Source organism: Myotis nattereri (genome assembly GCF_964212035.1).
Source record: "Myotis nattereri genome assembly, chromosome: 3".
Classification (NCBI taxonomy): domain Eukaryota; kingdom Metazoa; phylum Chordata; class Mammalia; order Chiroptera; family Vespertilionidae; genus Myotis; species Myotis nattereri.
The window spans coordinates 139663111-139678852 of NC_138077.1; the positions used below are offsets into that span (position 1 = coordinate 139663111).

Sequence of the window (15742 nt, forward strand, 5' to 3'; positions counted from 1 at the left end):
GATTTTAATTCTGAATGACTGTGAAAGCAGAGAAATGAGTCACCAGCCCATACTAATGAGAAGATCTATTAAGGGCTCTTCTCTGATAGACACATACAGCAGGGTTATAAATATTTCATATCCAATTAATTGAATTTTGCCCCCTATATATGACACTGCCCTGAAACATCAATCAAACAGGACCAGAGAAAGAACGGAGGGAAGGAAGAAAAACGAAGAGCTGCTTGGGAATAACAACTACATGACTCCCGGCCTCCCCGTCCCTCCCAGCCCCTGAACCACTCCCCCAACCCAGAGAACCCCTGCCATTTGCAGGAGGCCTGCAGCGGGGAGCTGGAAGCATTTACACCAACTGCAGCTGGTTCCATACGGCAGGGAAATTAATGTTAATTAATCAGACAGCAGTTTTATACAGGGCTGTGTGCAGAAGGTTATTCGAGTCCTGCTGCAAATAGATTTATAGGTGTAATTGCCATGTTGAATGACCCTCTGTAAATAGGCTCATTAAACTGGCCATCAGTCAAAAAGTCTAATTGAAGCCATGCAGTCGCCTGCAGTCGGGAGCATGTGGCTCTTGATAAACAGAGCTCGCCCATGGCAGCCGCGCTCTGGGAGGGTTCGATAGGGCTGCTGGCTGTCCTTCAGGCGGCCCAGCTTCCCCCTCCTCCAGTTCATTATCTCAAGGGGAGGCAGAAGTGTGCTTCCTGCCCAGCTTGCCCTTGGCCTCCCCGTGGGCCGCAGCAGAGCCCGTGGAAGTCTGCACAGCAAGTGGGAGTGCAAGCCAGTGCCTGGCAAGTGAACAGAATTTCTGAGAGGCACGAATGATCACCTCATGCTCCATTAGCCGGCCAGTGTGGTCATGGCTGGGCAGGGCGGAGCGGCTGGGCGTGCACCTGCCCCATCCCTGCACATCCCTCGGCCAATTGCAAGCTCCTTATCAAATTCCTGTACTCCTTTATTTTTATTCCATTGTATAAAGAATAAATACAAACCTTTTTCTTCTCCATGATATGAAAAAAGCAAGCAGTAGCGACACTTGGAAGTGAAAGCTTTCTGATGTGAATCGTGTGCTCTGCGGTCCTCTTTGTTGATGTTTATCACAGCATTTTCTATGAGTGAAGGATCAGAAACAACCTGCATGTCCATCAATAGGGGAGTGGGTATTTAAATTGATATTTATAAACAATGCAATACTAAGTAAATATTAAAAACAGCTTTTAGGGACACCCGTATTTATTAATCCAGAAAACTATCTCTTACGCATGTTTATATGGGAAAAACAGATTACAGAACAGCTACAGCGTGATCCCACATAGCATATCTTTATCTGTGGCAGAGAAAATGTAAGTTTTTAATTAGAGCTCATCTATTCCCTTTTGTAATCTCCCATTTTTTAGTTACTGTGATAAAAAGAAAAAAAAAACTATTGAATCTCCTATCTTGATTCATTTTAGTCCAATCTGATCATGTAAACAGTTCCTTCAGCCAATTCCATCTCTCTTAGGAACACTTCTGTTTCTAGATGGCTCCCTGGGACAGTGAACTTTACATGTCAATTGTCCTGGGCCACTGGGTGCCCAGATATTTGGTCAAACATTATTCTGGGTATGTCTGTAAGGATGTGTCTGGGTGAAACTAACATTTTTTAAAATATATTTTTATTGATCTCAGAGAGGAAAGGAGAGGGAGAGAAAGATAGAAACATCAATGATGAGAAAGAATCATTGATTGGCTGCCTCCTGCACACCCCATACTAGCGATTGAGCCCTTGACCCAAGCAAGTGCCCTTGACCAGAATTGAACCTGGGACCCTTCAGTCCTCAAGCTGACATTCTACCCACTGAGCCAAACCATTGGCTGAAATTAACATTTTAATCTGTGGACTGAGCAAAGCACAGTGGCCTCCCCAGTGTGGGTGGACTTCATCCAATCCAATGACGGCCCAAGCAGATCAAAAGTTCTTGCCTGACTGACTTCGCACAGGCACTAGGCTTCTGCCTTCAGACTGGGACAGAATCGACACCCGTGGCTCTCCTGGGTCTCCAGCTTGCCAACTGGAGATCTGGGACTTCTCCACTTTCATAATCATGTGAGCCAATTCCATAGACAGACAGACAGACAGACAGATAATCTCCTATGGTTTCTGTTTCTCTGGAAATCCTAATACACTGCCTTTGCCTTTCTTGTCCCCCGGCAGTGCCTAGATGTGTGAGCCGAGGGCTGTGTGCTGTGGCACAGAAAAGAGCCAGCTCCTTGACAGTCTTTTGGGTCTGGTCTCGGGGGCACTGTTCCCCAGGCCTCCCAGATGCTAAGCCAGCTTTGGAGGCTGCTGTTCTCATCCTCAACTTGCCTGGAGCTGGAACTCCTTCCTGGGTGGACATGGGTTTCACAGGCCTCAGAGCCCACATCTCTGCCAAAAGCCCCCCCCCCCCCACCTCGCCCCCAGTCTGCAGGCCCAGGGACCCACTTATGAAAGTGGCTGAGTTATAAGACCCTGCCTGGGAAAGCTCCCAAAGCAGGCCTGCTGGACCTCCATCCAGTGTTCACCACACCTGGGAACTCGGAGACGCCAGGTAACAAACCTCAGCCCTTCCTTGGCCTGTCTATGCCCACCTCGAGATGGTTCCTTCAGCCGGTTCAGGCTGGGTCAGGACTTCAGAGAGGGGCCTCATCCCAGGTTCATAAATAAGGAGTCCGGACAAAGGCCTCCTCCCGACTTCCATGTTTCCCTCCCTCAGGAAGCACATCACCCCATTGCAGGGCCTGCTTTTTCCCCCTTAAGTTCCCTTCCCACCACCACCCAGGGCTGAAAAAGCAAGTCCTCCTTTTGCTCTCCCTACATCATATCCTCCTTTTGCCTACAAGTGCCAAGAGTTGTGATGTGCAGGGTCCACCAGGTTATATTGGAGAGAGGGAATCAAATTCCTTGGAAAATTCTTCCTTGAGACAATAGCCTGTTTACTTCCTGTTCTATAACCTATTCTTTCATGTCAGTTTTATTAAGATATAATTGATATATAACGTTAAAAGTGTCAGACTGTATTGATTTGATTCATTTGTAAATTATAAAATGATCACCACCACAATTGTATTTGACTTCCTTATTGGCTTCTCCCTCTCACACAATTTTTCTCTCTCCGTTATGTAACACTTTTTCCTACTGACTGATCATTTATAAACTTTTCTTTCCTCCTTATTTCCTACTTCTCTTCCATCATCCTTCCCATCCTTCTCCTCCCCTCCCTCCCTCCCCACATTCCTTCTTCCTTTATCTTTACCCCTCCCCTCCCTCCCCTTTTCCTTCCTTCCCACCTTAATTTTTTTCTTCACTTCCTCCCTCAGACCTGCTTTGTTCCCTGCCCCATTTCTTCCTTCTTCCCATTCTCCTTTTAAGCTCTACCAGCTCCCCTTTAAAACTTTTCTTCCCTCCCTCTTTTTTCTCATCCTACCTTTCTCATACATTCTTCTCTACTTACTTCATTGTTTTAATATCAATCTACCTGCCTAATTAGTCACTATCATTTATCCTTTTTCTTTTCTGACTCTTACTTTTAAAATCTGTCCCCAGTACACAACTATACTTCATTGTCATTATAGCTCCTACAGTTCACTCATACATCCTTTTTCTTTCTTTAACTCTGTTCTCTACTGACTCCTTTATAAAGTTCTTCTCTCCCTTCTTCCCTTCTTAAAGCTTCCATTTGTGGGGGGAGGGGCATTCACCCCCAGCCCAGGGCTCAGCCCTGGCCAGGTGTTCGCCACCCCCCCTTCCCCATCCTCCCCACTGCTGTCCTGCTCCCCGGCCTGGGACGCCCGGCCCAGCGAGGGTGGCTGAGACCCGCATGGCCCAGGCGCTGATGCCACGAAGCAGGAGCGACTCTGCCTAGAAGGCCTCAGACCATCCACCACTCCATCCCAGACCGTGGGCGCCTCCCCGCCAACAGCCTGCGTTGGGAGCCACTGCCCTCCTCCCGCATCTGGGTAGGGCTCCCCGCTCTGCACCGCCTGCGCCCCGCCCCTCGCCGGGGCACCTGCTCTGCCCCCATCCCCCGCGGTCGCCACCCCCTCCCACATGCAGCCCCACGTTTCCTTCCCTTTTCCATTCCTGTGTTGTCGTCTTGTTCCCTTTCTGTATTTCTGTTTCTCCTCTCGCCTGTCTGCATGCAGCCTGCCTTCCTCTCCCTCCCCTTTCTTATCCCCTCTGATCGAATCCTATCCTACCCCCGGCCTTGCAGCTGCCTGAGCAGAGGGCGGGGACGCAGCCTGCTGATCCAATCGTGATGTGACACTGTAACGGGCAATTTGCATATTCCTCTATTATTATATAGGATAGTCACTGTGCTATACATTCGATCCCCAACTTGTTAATATTATTACTTTATTTTATCTTTTTATTCAATTATGGTTGACATTCAATATTATATTTCAGGTGTACAGCATAAAGATTAGACATTTACATAACTTGTAAAGCAATTCCCCAATATATCTAGTACCCACCAGTTACCATACAGAGTTATTATATTATTGACTATATTCCCTATGCTGTACTTTACATCCTCCTATTTTGTAACTGCCAATTGTACATCTTAATCATGTCACCTTTTTCACCCAGTCCCTCAAACTCCTTCCCATTCAGCAATGATCAGTTTGTTCTCTGTATCTATGAGTTTTTCTGTTTTATTTGTTCATTTATTTTGTTTTTTGGGGTTCCACATATTGTGGGAAACTAATATAGGGTTAAGCCTCGGACTGACCTGCTGGCAAAGTCACAAACAAGTCCTAGCTTAGAGGGCACAATCCTCTTAGCTTAATTAGGCTTGACCTTATAACACTCCCTAGATCTTATCTGGGAATCTAATGGGCTGAGGAAGTGCAGGAAGTATAACCATGGTGTAAACAAGTGAAACTCACAAGAAAAGTGTAACTTTGGTAACCACTGCCTTGTTTACCCCTCACTATAAAAAGCTTGGTGAGGCCTGAGCACAGTGGAAGTCCTTCCTCTTGAGTTGGACTCTCTCGCCTGGTCCCCCAATATTCCCAAATTATTCTCGTGTCTTTTCTATTTCATTTGTTGTGCGGCTCCTCTTCCAGACCCGAACCCTGAACCACGCAGGACGTGGAGGGGAACACTTACGACAACATATAAGTGAAATTATGTGTTATTTGTCTTTCTCTGACTTATTTCATTTAGCATAATACTCTCTAAGTCCATCCATGTTGTTTCAAATTAGAAGAGTTCATTCTTTTTATGGCCAAGTAATATTCCCTCGTATATATGTACCACTTCTTTATTCAGCTATTGATGGACACTTAGGTAGCTTTCATATAATGGCTATTGTAACAAATGCTGTAGGGAACATAGGGATGCACATTTCTTCCCAAATTAGTGTTTTGGATTTCTTCAAATACGTACCCAGAAATGGGATCCCTGGGTCAGTAGGTAGTTCTAACTATAATTTTTAAAGAGCCTCCATAATTTTTCCGTGGTGGCTGAACCAATTTGGAATCTCACCAACAGGGCACGAGGGCCCTCTTTCTCCACATCCTTGCCAACATTTGTTTGCTGAGCTAGTGATGACAGCCACTCTGACAGATGGGTGTGAGGTGATCTCTCATTATGGTTTGCATTTGCATTTCTCTGATCATTAGTGATGCTGACCATCTTTTATGGTATTTTTATAGACTAATTCACCATGTAGGCATAGGTTTATTTCTGGGCTCTCTATTCTGTTCTATTGATTTGTCTGTTTTTATGCCAGTACCATGCTGTTTTGATTACTGTAGCCTTGTAGTACATGGTTTGATGTTAGGTAGCATGACACCTTCAACTTTGTTCTTCTTTCTCAGGATTGCTGTGTCTATTCAGGGTCTTTTGTGGTTCCATATAAATTTTAGAATCATTTGTTCTAGTTCTGTGAAAAATGCCACTGGTATTTTTTAATCTATTTTTTTAATTGATTTCAGAGAGGAAGGGAGAGGGAAAGAGAGAATTATTGATCAGCTGCCTCCTACACACACCCCATTGGGGATTGAGTCCACAATGCAGGCATGTGCCCTTGACTGGAATCGAACCCAGGACCCTTCAGTCTACAGGCCAATGCTCTGTCCACTGAGCCAAACCAGCTAGGGTTGCCATTGGTATTTTAATAGACATTGCATTGAATCTGTAGATTACTTTGGGTAGTATAGATGTTTTAACAATGTTAATTTTTTTTCTATGCATGAGCATTGTATATGCTTCCATTTATTTGTATCTTTTTCAATTTCTTCTTTTCAACATCTATAGTTTTCCAAATACAGGCCTTTTATCTCCTTAGTTAAATTTATTCCTAGGATTTTATTCTTTTTTATCTTTAGACTTTTATTTTATGAGATCATGTTCATTTTCTTCTTTAATAAACTTAAATGATATCCTTCCACACATTTGGTCAGGCTTATTTATTTGTTAGCAATTGAAGCATTAAACAATGACAGTTTTAATTTTCAATCTTTAATAAAGTTGTATTCATTATACTTTCTTATGGAAAAAAACACACCCAAATATAAACCTTTGCCAGTGGTTCTCAACCTTCCTAATGCTGCGACCCTTTAATACAGTTCCTCATGTTGTGGTGACCCCCAACCGTAAAATTATTTTCGTTGCTACTTCATAAAGGTAATTTTGCTACTGTTATGAATCGTAATGTAAATATCTGATATGCAGGATGTATTTTCATTGTTCGCGACCCACAGATTGAGAACCGCTGCTTTATACTACCCACCTACTAGTCCTGCAGCACAACTTTAATAAAAAATGTTTACTAATAAATGGATAATATATATGATGCGGGCAGAGAAATATTAAGAGTGATTATATAGTGGCCAGTCTTGTAAGTCAAGAGCTATGATCTTTGATCCATTGCTCAATCCACTTCAATATCTGATTGATATTATCCTCTACATTTTCTGGCTTATTTCTGGGCAGCTGATGCACTATTTCTTCGCCGTAGGATGCTAATGCTTCTTCATAAAGACGTTGAACGTTTTCACACTGAACATTATCTTTTAGTTTCTTCTCATTATAACCCAGCCGTTCTCAACCTGTGGGTCGCGACCATCGGAAAACACATATAGTTTGTACAATACACTATTATCTGTTTTCAGTCAAAACTATATGAGCCCTAACCGGTTTGGCTCAGTGGATAGAGCGTCGGCCTGCGGACTGAAAGGTCCCAGGTTCGATTCCGGCCAAGGGCATGTACCTTGGTTGCGGGCACATCCCCAGTGGGAGGTGTGCAGGAGGCAGCTGATCGATGTTTCTGGGTCTCTATCCCCGTCCCTTCCTCTCTGTGAAAAATCAATAAAATATATATTTTTAAAAAAACTATATGAAACCAGTGTTCAGGGAAGAAATCACAACCATGGTAATCAATAATAACTCCATCTTCACTCATTTGGTTTTCTAACTCATCAACTACTCTATCTTCATCTAAAATAGGACAGTCATACTCTTCAGCATAGCCATCATATAACTGTCCTTCTCGAGCTAAATCACCCACATTAACGTATTTCAGTCCCCATCTTGCGGCAAGTTTTTGCCTAGTGTGGTTTTTCCGATTCCTGGTGTACCCGTGAGCAGGCTGTTCGGAAGCAACATGGTCCTCAACGCAAAGACTCTCTATTTTACTCTTTTTTATGCAATTGAAATGGGGTTGTTTCCTTAATTTCTCTTTCTGATAGGTTATTATTGGTATATAAAGTGCAAATGATTTCTGAATATTAATTTTGTAATCTGCTACTTTACTGAATTCATGTATTAGTTCTAATAGTTTTTGGTGGAATCTTTAGGGTTTTCTCTATATAGTATCATGTCACCCACAAATAATGACAGTTTTTCTTCTTCTTCTTTTCTAATTCAGATGACTTTTTTTCATGTCTGATTGCTGTGCCTAGGACTTCTAACACTAAGCTGAATAAAGTGGTGAAAGTGGGCATCCTTGTCCTACTTTTTATCTTAAGGAAAATGCTTTTAGCTTTTCACCATTGAATCTGATGCTAGCGGCGGGTTTTTTATGTATGGCCTTTATTATGCTGAGGTACATTTCCTCTATTCCCATTTTGCTGAGAACTTTTTTTTTTTTATCATAAGTGAGTGTTGGATTTTATCAAATGCTTTCCCTGCATCTTTGTGACCATATGACTTTTCTTTTTTTAATGTGGTGTTTTGTTTTTCAGATGTTGTGATATACTTGCAGCCCTGGAATAAATTCCACTTGATCATGGTGTATCATCCTTTTCATTTATTTTTGCTTTGCTAAAATTTTGAGATTTTTTTGCATGTATATTCATAAGGAATATTTGCCTCTAATTTGCTTTTATAGTTTCCTAGTTTTGGTATCAGGGCAGTTTGTCCTCATAAATGTGGTTGGAAGGGTTCCATCCTCCTCTGTTTTTAGGAATTGTTTTTGAAAGATTGGTATTGATTCTTCTTTAATTGTTTGGTAACATTCACCTGTGAAAGCGCCTGGTCCTGGACCTTTGTTGTTGGGAGGTGTTTGATTACTCATTCAGTCTCCTTACTAGTCACCAGTCTGTTCAGAATTTCTGTTTTCTCACGATGTAGTCTTGCTAGGTTATATATTTCTAGACATGTATTCATTTCAAACTTGTTGGCATATTATTGTTTTATAGCAGTATCTTATGATCCTATTTGTGTGGTATTGCCAAGGTTTTTTAAAATCATGAGGAAATAATGTTTCCAATTGGTTTTTATACATCTGTTAAAATGATCATTATAATTCTTCTTCTGTATTTTGTAAGTATGTTAATTACACTGATTAGTACTTGAATACTAGACCAAGTTGGCATTCCCAAAATAAACCAATCTGAGCAATATGTGTTATCTTTTTCACATATTGCTTGATTCACTGAATTAATATTTTGTTTAGGTTTTTCTAGTAGATTCAACTATAGTTTTTCTTACAATGTTTGTTATGAGATTAAAATTAAGATTATTTAGGCATTCAGGGTATTTTTTTTGTTGTTCTTATTCTCTGAAGAGTAAAAGGTTAGCATTAATTTTTTTCTTAAATGTTTGGAAGAATTTAGTAGTGAGACTTCTGAGCCTGAATTATAGATTCAATTTACTTAATACTTATAATATTATTCTAATTTTTCTATTTCTTTTTGTGTCAGTTTTAGTCAGTCACCTCTGACATTTTTGAGGAATGAGTCAATTTCATCTAACTTCTCAAAAATTATTTAAAGCTTCTCATAATCCTATCTAATAAAAGAGAAACATGGTAATTAGTGTACGACCACTACCCTTCCCATTGGCTAATCAGGGTAATATGCAAATTAACTGCCAGCCAAGATGGCGGCCGGCAGCCAGGCAGCTGGAAGCGAACATGAGGCTTGCTTGCTTCAATGACGGAGGACTCCAACGTTCCCCGCCAGCCTTGCCAGCCTCTGAGCTGCAACTCTAAGCAACTATGTAACAAATATAGAAGCTAAACAAAACCCCAGAAACCTACTTTAGTCACCGGGCTTCAGCCAGCAGGATCGCAACATTGTTTCAAATACAGAAGGTAAACAAAGGCCAGAAACCTGCTTTCAGCAGCAGAGGCCTAAGAGCTGGAGCCTCAGAGTTAAAGCTGGCCCAGAATTAAAACAAAAAGAAAAAAAGGAGCGGTTGGGAGCTTCCATCACCTGCCAGCCTGAAAACAGCCCTCAGCCCCTCACCCAGGCTGGCCAGGCACCCCAGTGGGGACCCCCAACCGGATCCAGGACACCCTTCAGGGCAAACCAGCTGGCCCCCACACATGCACCAGGCCTCTATCCTATATAGTAAAAGGGTAATATGCCTCCCAGCACCGGGATCAGCGGAGCCGCGAGGCCTCCCAGCACCAGGATCAGCATGACAGGGGGCAGCGCCCAAACCCCCTGATCGCCCTGGGGCTCTGTGTGTGACAGGGGGTGGGGCCACAACCTCCCTATCGGCCCTGCTCTGTTCATGACAGGGGAAGGCACCCCAACCCCCTGATTGCCCTGCGGCTCTGTGTGTGACAGGCTGTGTTGCCCCAACCCCCTGATTGGCCCTGCTCTGTGTGTGACAGGGTGCGGCGCCCCAACCCCCTGATAGGCCCTGCTCTGTGTGTGACAGGTTACGGAGCCCCAACCCCCCTGATGGGCCCTGCTGTGTGAGTGACAGGGGGCAGTGCCCCAACCCCGATTGGCCCTGCTCTGTGCATGACAGTGGGTGGCGCTGCAACCTCCCCATCGACCCTGCCTTGAGTGTGACAGGGGGCGGTGCCCCAACCCCTCAATCAGCCCTACCCTGAGCGTGACTGAGGGTGGCATTGCAACCTCCCGATCCGCCCTGCTCTGTGCATGACAGGGGCGGTGCCCCAACTCCCCAATCGGCCCTGCTCTGAGCCCAACCAGGGGCTGCACCTAGGGATTGGGCCTGCCCTCTGCCACCCAGGAGCAGGCCTAAGCCAGCAGGTCGTTATCTCCTGAGGGGTCCCAGACTGCGAGAGGGCACAGGCCGGGCTGAGGGACCCCCCCTTCCCCCCGAGTGCACAAATTTTTGTGCACCAGGCCTCTAGTCTATACTAATAAAAGGGTAATATACTAATTAGACCCAGTCAACTGGCCATCTTTCAGACGTCTGACTTCCTTCCAGACAAAGCCATGGTGGTGGGGGCTGAGGCAGAGGCAGTTAGAGGCGAGATCAGGCCAGCAGGGGGTTAGGGGTGATCAGGCTGGCAGAGTAGGGCAGTCGGGGGCAACCAGGCCAGCAGGGGAGGGCAGTTGGGGGTGAGATCAGGCCAGCAGGGGAGGGCAGTTGGGGGCAACCAGGCCATCAGGGGAGGGCAGTTGGGGGCATTAGGCAGGCAGGCAGGTGAGTGGTTAGGAGCTAGTGGTTCTGGATTGCGAGAGGGATGTCTGACTGCTGGCAGTCAGACATCCCCCAAGGGGTCCCAGATTGAAGAGGGTGCAGGCCAGGAGAATGGACACACACCCCACCCCCTGCACAAATTTCATGCACCGGGCCTCTAGTATACTTATAATCTTTTAAAATGTTTGCAGCAGGCTCTATAGTGATGTCTCCTTTCTATTCCTGGTATTAGTTATTTGTGTTTTCTACCTGTTTTATTTTAATCAGAATATCCTGGAGTTCTTGAATTTTATTAGTCCTTTCTTAGAACCAACTTTTAGTTTTATTGATCACTTTCTTGATTGTGTTCTAATTCATTAATTTTTTTCTGTTACCTTCATTAATTCCTTCTTTCTGTTTTTAGGAAATTTAATTAGCTTTTCTTATTCTAAATTCTTGAAATGGCTGCTTAACTTGTTTATTTTCAGATCTTGTCCTACACAAATATATAAATTTAAGACTACAAACTTTAAAGAGGGCTTTAACTGCACCTCACCAATCTATTTTATTAATAACAGTAATACCTTTGTAGCTCTATGTGCATAAGCCTATTTTCTTATAAGTTACTTTAAAAGTAATGTTAGATCTACTTTTATTTACATGTATATAAGCCTCTACACTATTTCTCTTATTTTAAGCTATATGCATGTAATAATTTGATATTAGGGGGAGGGACTTTCAGCTTCCTGTTTTCTAGAGGAAAGATGAAAATTTTGTGCATACACATCTACACCTTTAATTCAATCCCACCTTCAGTCCTCACTCTCCCTCTCAAATCCCATCAGCCCTTGGAGTGCTTCCTTAGCGAGACTCTCCAGTTGTCCCTCTCTGAACCCTTATAGCACTTGATACCCATTTTACTCATTCTGACCCTTGATAATAAGCTGTCTTATACTGTTATTGTTTGAAGTGTGAATGTATTTTCAATTAGCCTATTGTCATAAGCATACACCCTATATTTACATCTATTTTGAAGATCTTTACCTTTATTTTGCCTCCCCCTCAGCATATTGCATTGTATTAGACAGGTGACTTGCCATCATAATAGACAGAGGAAGAGTGTTGGGGTCCAGCCCCAACAGGTCCAGGGGTTCCCAAAGGTGTGGACGGAGCCGGAGAAGAAGGAATGACATGGAGGCAGCATTCAGTCCATCAGCTTAGTTGGGTTCTCTTGCCTGGTTCTATCCAGGATCTCCAGCCAGGTTCTGCCCGGGTTCTCTTGCCATGTTCTCTCGCTAGGTTCTCCAGCCAGGTTCTGTTTCTTTATTGTCTTGTTACATCTGTATTTATACCGGTTGATTTTAATCCTATCAATTTCTATTCCAAAGGTTAGGGCATTTCTTATCTCCATTCCAGGGAGTAAAGATTGTGTAGCTTAAGCATGATTGTTCGTAGTTAAAGTGATTAACTACCTGCCTGGCACTTAGTTAAGGGGTTTTATTCCCTTCCTAACTTCAGGGAAAAATTCCTACCTGGGGAAACAACCTTTCTCGGAGAGGTGACCTTGGTTAAAACACATAGTGCCAAGAAGGGGAGCAAACATATTAAGAACAGTATGCTATATACACCAGGTTCCTTGAAACATATGCTGTGCAGATGTTTCTTCCCTGCAGCGACTGTGTCAAGTAGCAAGGATGGACCGGCTTCCAGCAGAAGAGCAGGTGTATCTGCCCACATACCCTCAGCACTGGCCTTCCCTGTGCACACAGCAGTTTCTCATTGCTGTTCTGCCTGCAGCTGAGCACGCTGGGCCTGCTCGCAGGACACCATGGTGCTTGGGATTATCTCAGTGACAAATTAGAGTTGGTCCAGCCTCCTCTTCTCTTGGGTGGGATGACTCTGGGATGTGCTCTACTCTGTCTCCCAGAGGTCTTCTGCCTACTGAGCCCCAGTTTCCCACAGAGGTAATCTACTGATGAATATACCCTGCATCAGGTTCCATCGCTTCCCTGTCTCACTTCTCCATTCTAAATCCTTCTCTGTATCACTTCCCAAACAAACTGCTTAACATGAAATCCCCACCTCAGGCTCTGCTTCTCGGAAGATACAACCCAAGACCATCTGTTGGCCTTTCTGTCTTTCTAAATGGATCATTCCTCATTCGGAGATTAACAAGGCTTAAAACCGAATTCTAACTACAATTTATTCAAACTAATAGCAACAAGAGTTTTTGATATAATTCTTGAAATGAACTTACACAGTTTGGCAATACCAGACCTAAGCCCAAGGCAGCTGCCGAAGGTTCTGACGGTGTTGCCATCACTCACAGGGTGTGTGTCCAAAGGAGAGTTACTCTGCTTCTTCAGGCCTCAGGTTTCTAACGTAGACATGGACAGTAATGTCTGGTGCCACTAGCCTTGCCTTGTTAATCTGGGAAGCAAAGGAGGGACTGGGAATGAGCTTTATGAACTGAGAATTACAAAGAAAAAGTGGGGTGAAATAGAACATCACCTCTTTTCAGAGGGACTGCAACTATTCTTGTAATGTTTAGAAAACTAATCACAAGAAAGAAACAGAGGAAGGGAGAAAGGAAAGAACAAACTTGCCTGAAAGATATGTTGTATTCTAATTTTTTTTTTCTATGACAGTGAGGCATAAGCTCAATTTGTGAATTGGTTAGCCAAGTGCATTATTTTGTTGAGAAGCAAATGAGTTAGGAAGGGAGACCTAGAAAGACTTACTGTGTTGCTTGCCCTACAATTTTGGGCCAGAAGAGGGCGACGTCCTTGACGTATGTACTGTGCCTGTTGGACACACAGGGGAACTTTAAATATTGGCCGAGATGTTTACCTATTTCTTTATAAATTCAGAACTTGCCTAACTACCCCAGCCATAAAACTGAAATGTCAACGATAACAGATAACATATAAAATGCCAGTATTTTCCTTTAGAAATTACTCAGAAGACAAAATAGTTACCCACCAAAAAATAAGTTAGCTTACGCTGGCACAATCGCTGGCTAGGAGCTCACTACTAGAAATAAAGAGACTCCTAAGAGTGTGATGAAGATTATCAAATTATAAAATGTTAGAAGCAGAAGCAACCTGGCCGGTCAGCTTGTTTTATATACACCTTTTACAGGTGAGAAAGTTGATACCTAAAGAGCTTAGATGCCTCATACCACAATGGCTTATCTGTATGATCATTTCAGAAATCTACCATCTTAATAAACTCAGATTATTCTTTAACTCATTTTTAACCTCCACAATTCTGACAGTATTGCTATTATTCCAACTAAGAGGAAAACTGTACTCAAAGAGTTGGTTCACTTTCTCCATGGTCATGCAGCAAGTAAGAAGCAGACATGTGCCTTAAATAAAGCTATTTTGTCTCTAACATCTATGCTATTCGGAGTCCATACCCCCCTCCCCTCCTGTTTTTGTTTTTTCCAAGGTAGGAAGAGGACCGGGCAGTATTTGGCCCTAAAGGAACACAGTCACTAAAATCTGACCTTTATTTTAACATACCATCATTTAGTGTTTACAGGAACACCAGATAAATTAAAGTGTCAATTTCAAGGTATTCAGAGTGTAGGTGGAGGGATGGGTGACTGAATGAGTGAGCAAACAAACAAGGAAGGAAGGTTAGAAGAACGAATGAATGGTTGGCTTTACAGTACAATATGAGTTGCCTGCAGTTACCATAAATGTCCACAAGATGTCACTACCTCACACCACTTCAGAAAAACCATCCCCATTCAAATTAAAAATTTTAGATCTCTGGACTGAGATATGATTTTATCACTTATAATTGAAAGAGGCTTGCTTATTTCTACTGTCTTATGGCTGCTGCCTTGTTTCCTCTTAAATCTACTTCAAGAGATGCTGCAAGACACAGACTTTAAATAAGGCATGAAACCTAATGCTTTAGTTCTGGAAAACAGAACACATTAAAAGTTACCCAGGCGAGGGGTTCCCAGGCTGCTCAGCAAAAACAGAGACAGGGCTAGAGACCTGGCACTAAGCCCTTAACCTGCTCCGTCGCAAAGCTCCTCTCAGCACCTTTAGTGATTCTACCTCCCTCGCTGCTTCAGCGGCACAGGAGACAGTGATCCCGCATCTAAAGGGCGGCACTGGGTGTGCTCTGTGCTTTCTTCTTGAACTGTTTCCCACGCCTTCCCTCCCCAGGGCTGAAGTTCAAGTGGCGGTGGTGAGTTTATGTGCGCTGTATGTGTGTTTAATACCTGTGCATGGGGCTTTAGCGGCACCTCACCAACCATAACGCAGTTCAGAGTGCTCCTCTGCTTATTGTTTTTTTCTGGGTTTTTTTGTTTGTTTGTTTGTTTGTTTTTTTGCCTTTCAGAACCTGTTGGTTTATTTATTTATTTATTTATTTATTTTTTATTGCTTAAAGTATTACAAAGGGTATTACATATGTGTCCATTTTATCCCCCCGCCCTAGACAGTCCCCTAGCCTCCCCTATCCCCCAGTGTCTTATGTCCATTGGTTATGCTTATATGCATGCATACAAGTCCTTTAGATGATCTCTTACCCCCCTACCTCCTGCCCCCCAACCCTCCCCGGCCTGTTTTATCTGTTTTTGCTTTTGTTTTTTTCATGCATAATTAGAATCCAGTTTGCAAATGATTATTTCAAGCTTTTGCAAGTTTGACAAACACCAAAATAATGTTAGCCAGGCTCAGTATTTCAGCTTCTGCTTTATCTAACATTGACAAACCTTAAATTATTTTAATTTAAATATTTTATTCATATGGGTTCTACTAATGGAAAATATGCTTGTCTGTGGCAAATTTGTAAAGGCCCCGGAAAATTTTAAGGTCTTAGGTGCTTTATTAGTGCTCTCTACTGAGATTCTTTCTCCTC

General features: G+C 43.3%; 1 pseudogene across 1 annotated transcript; it reads right to left on the bottom strand.

Annotated features, from left to right (window-relative positions):
• Positions 1 to 6874: 6874 nt before the first annotated feature.
• On the bottom strand, positions 6875 to 7636 carry LOC308516225 (adenylate kinase isoenzyme 6-like; annotated as a pseudogene). The gene is made up of 2 exons: positions 7349 to 7636; positions 6875 to 7133 (listed from the first exon to the last, which is right to left on the bottom strand). The product of its transcript is annotated as an adenylate kinase isoenzyme 6-like (transcript).
• Between the last annotated feature and the right edge of the window lie 8106 nt (positions 7637 to 15742).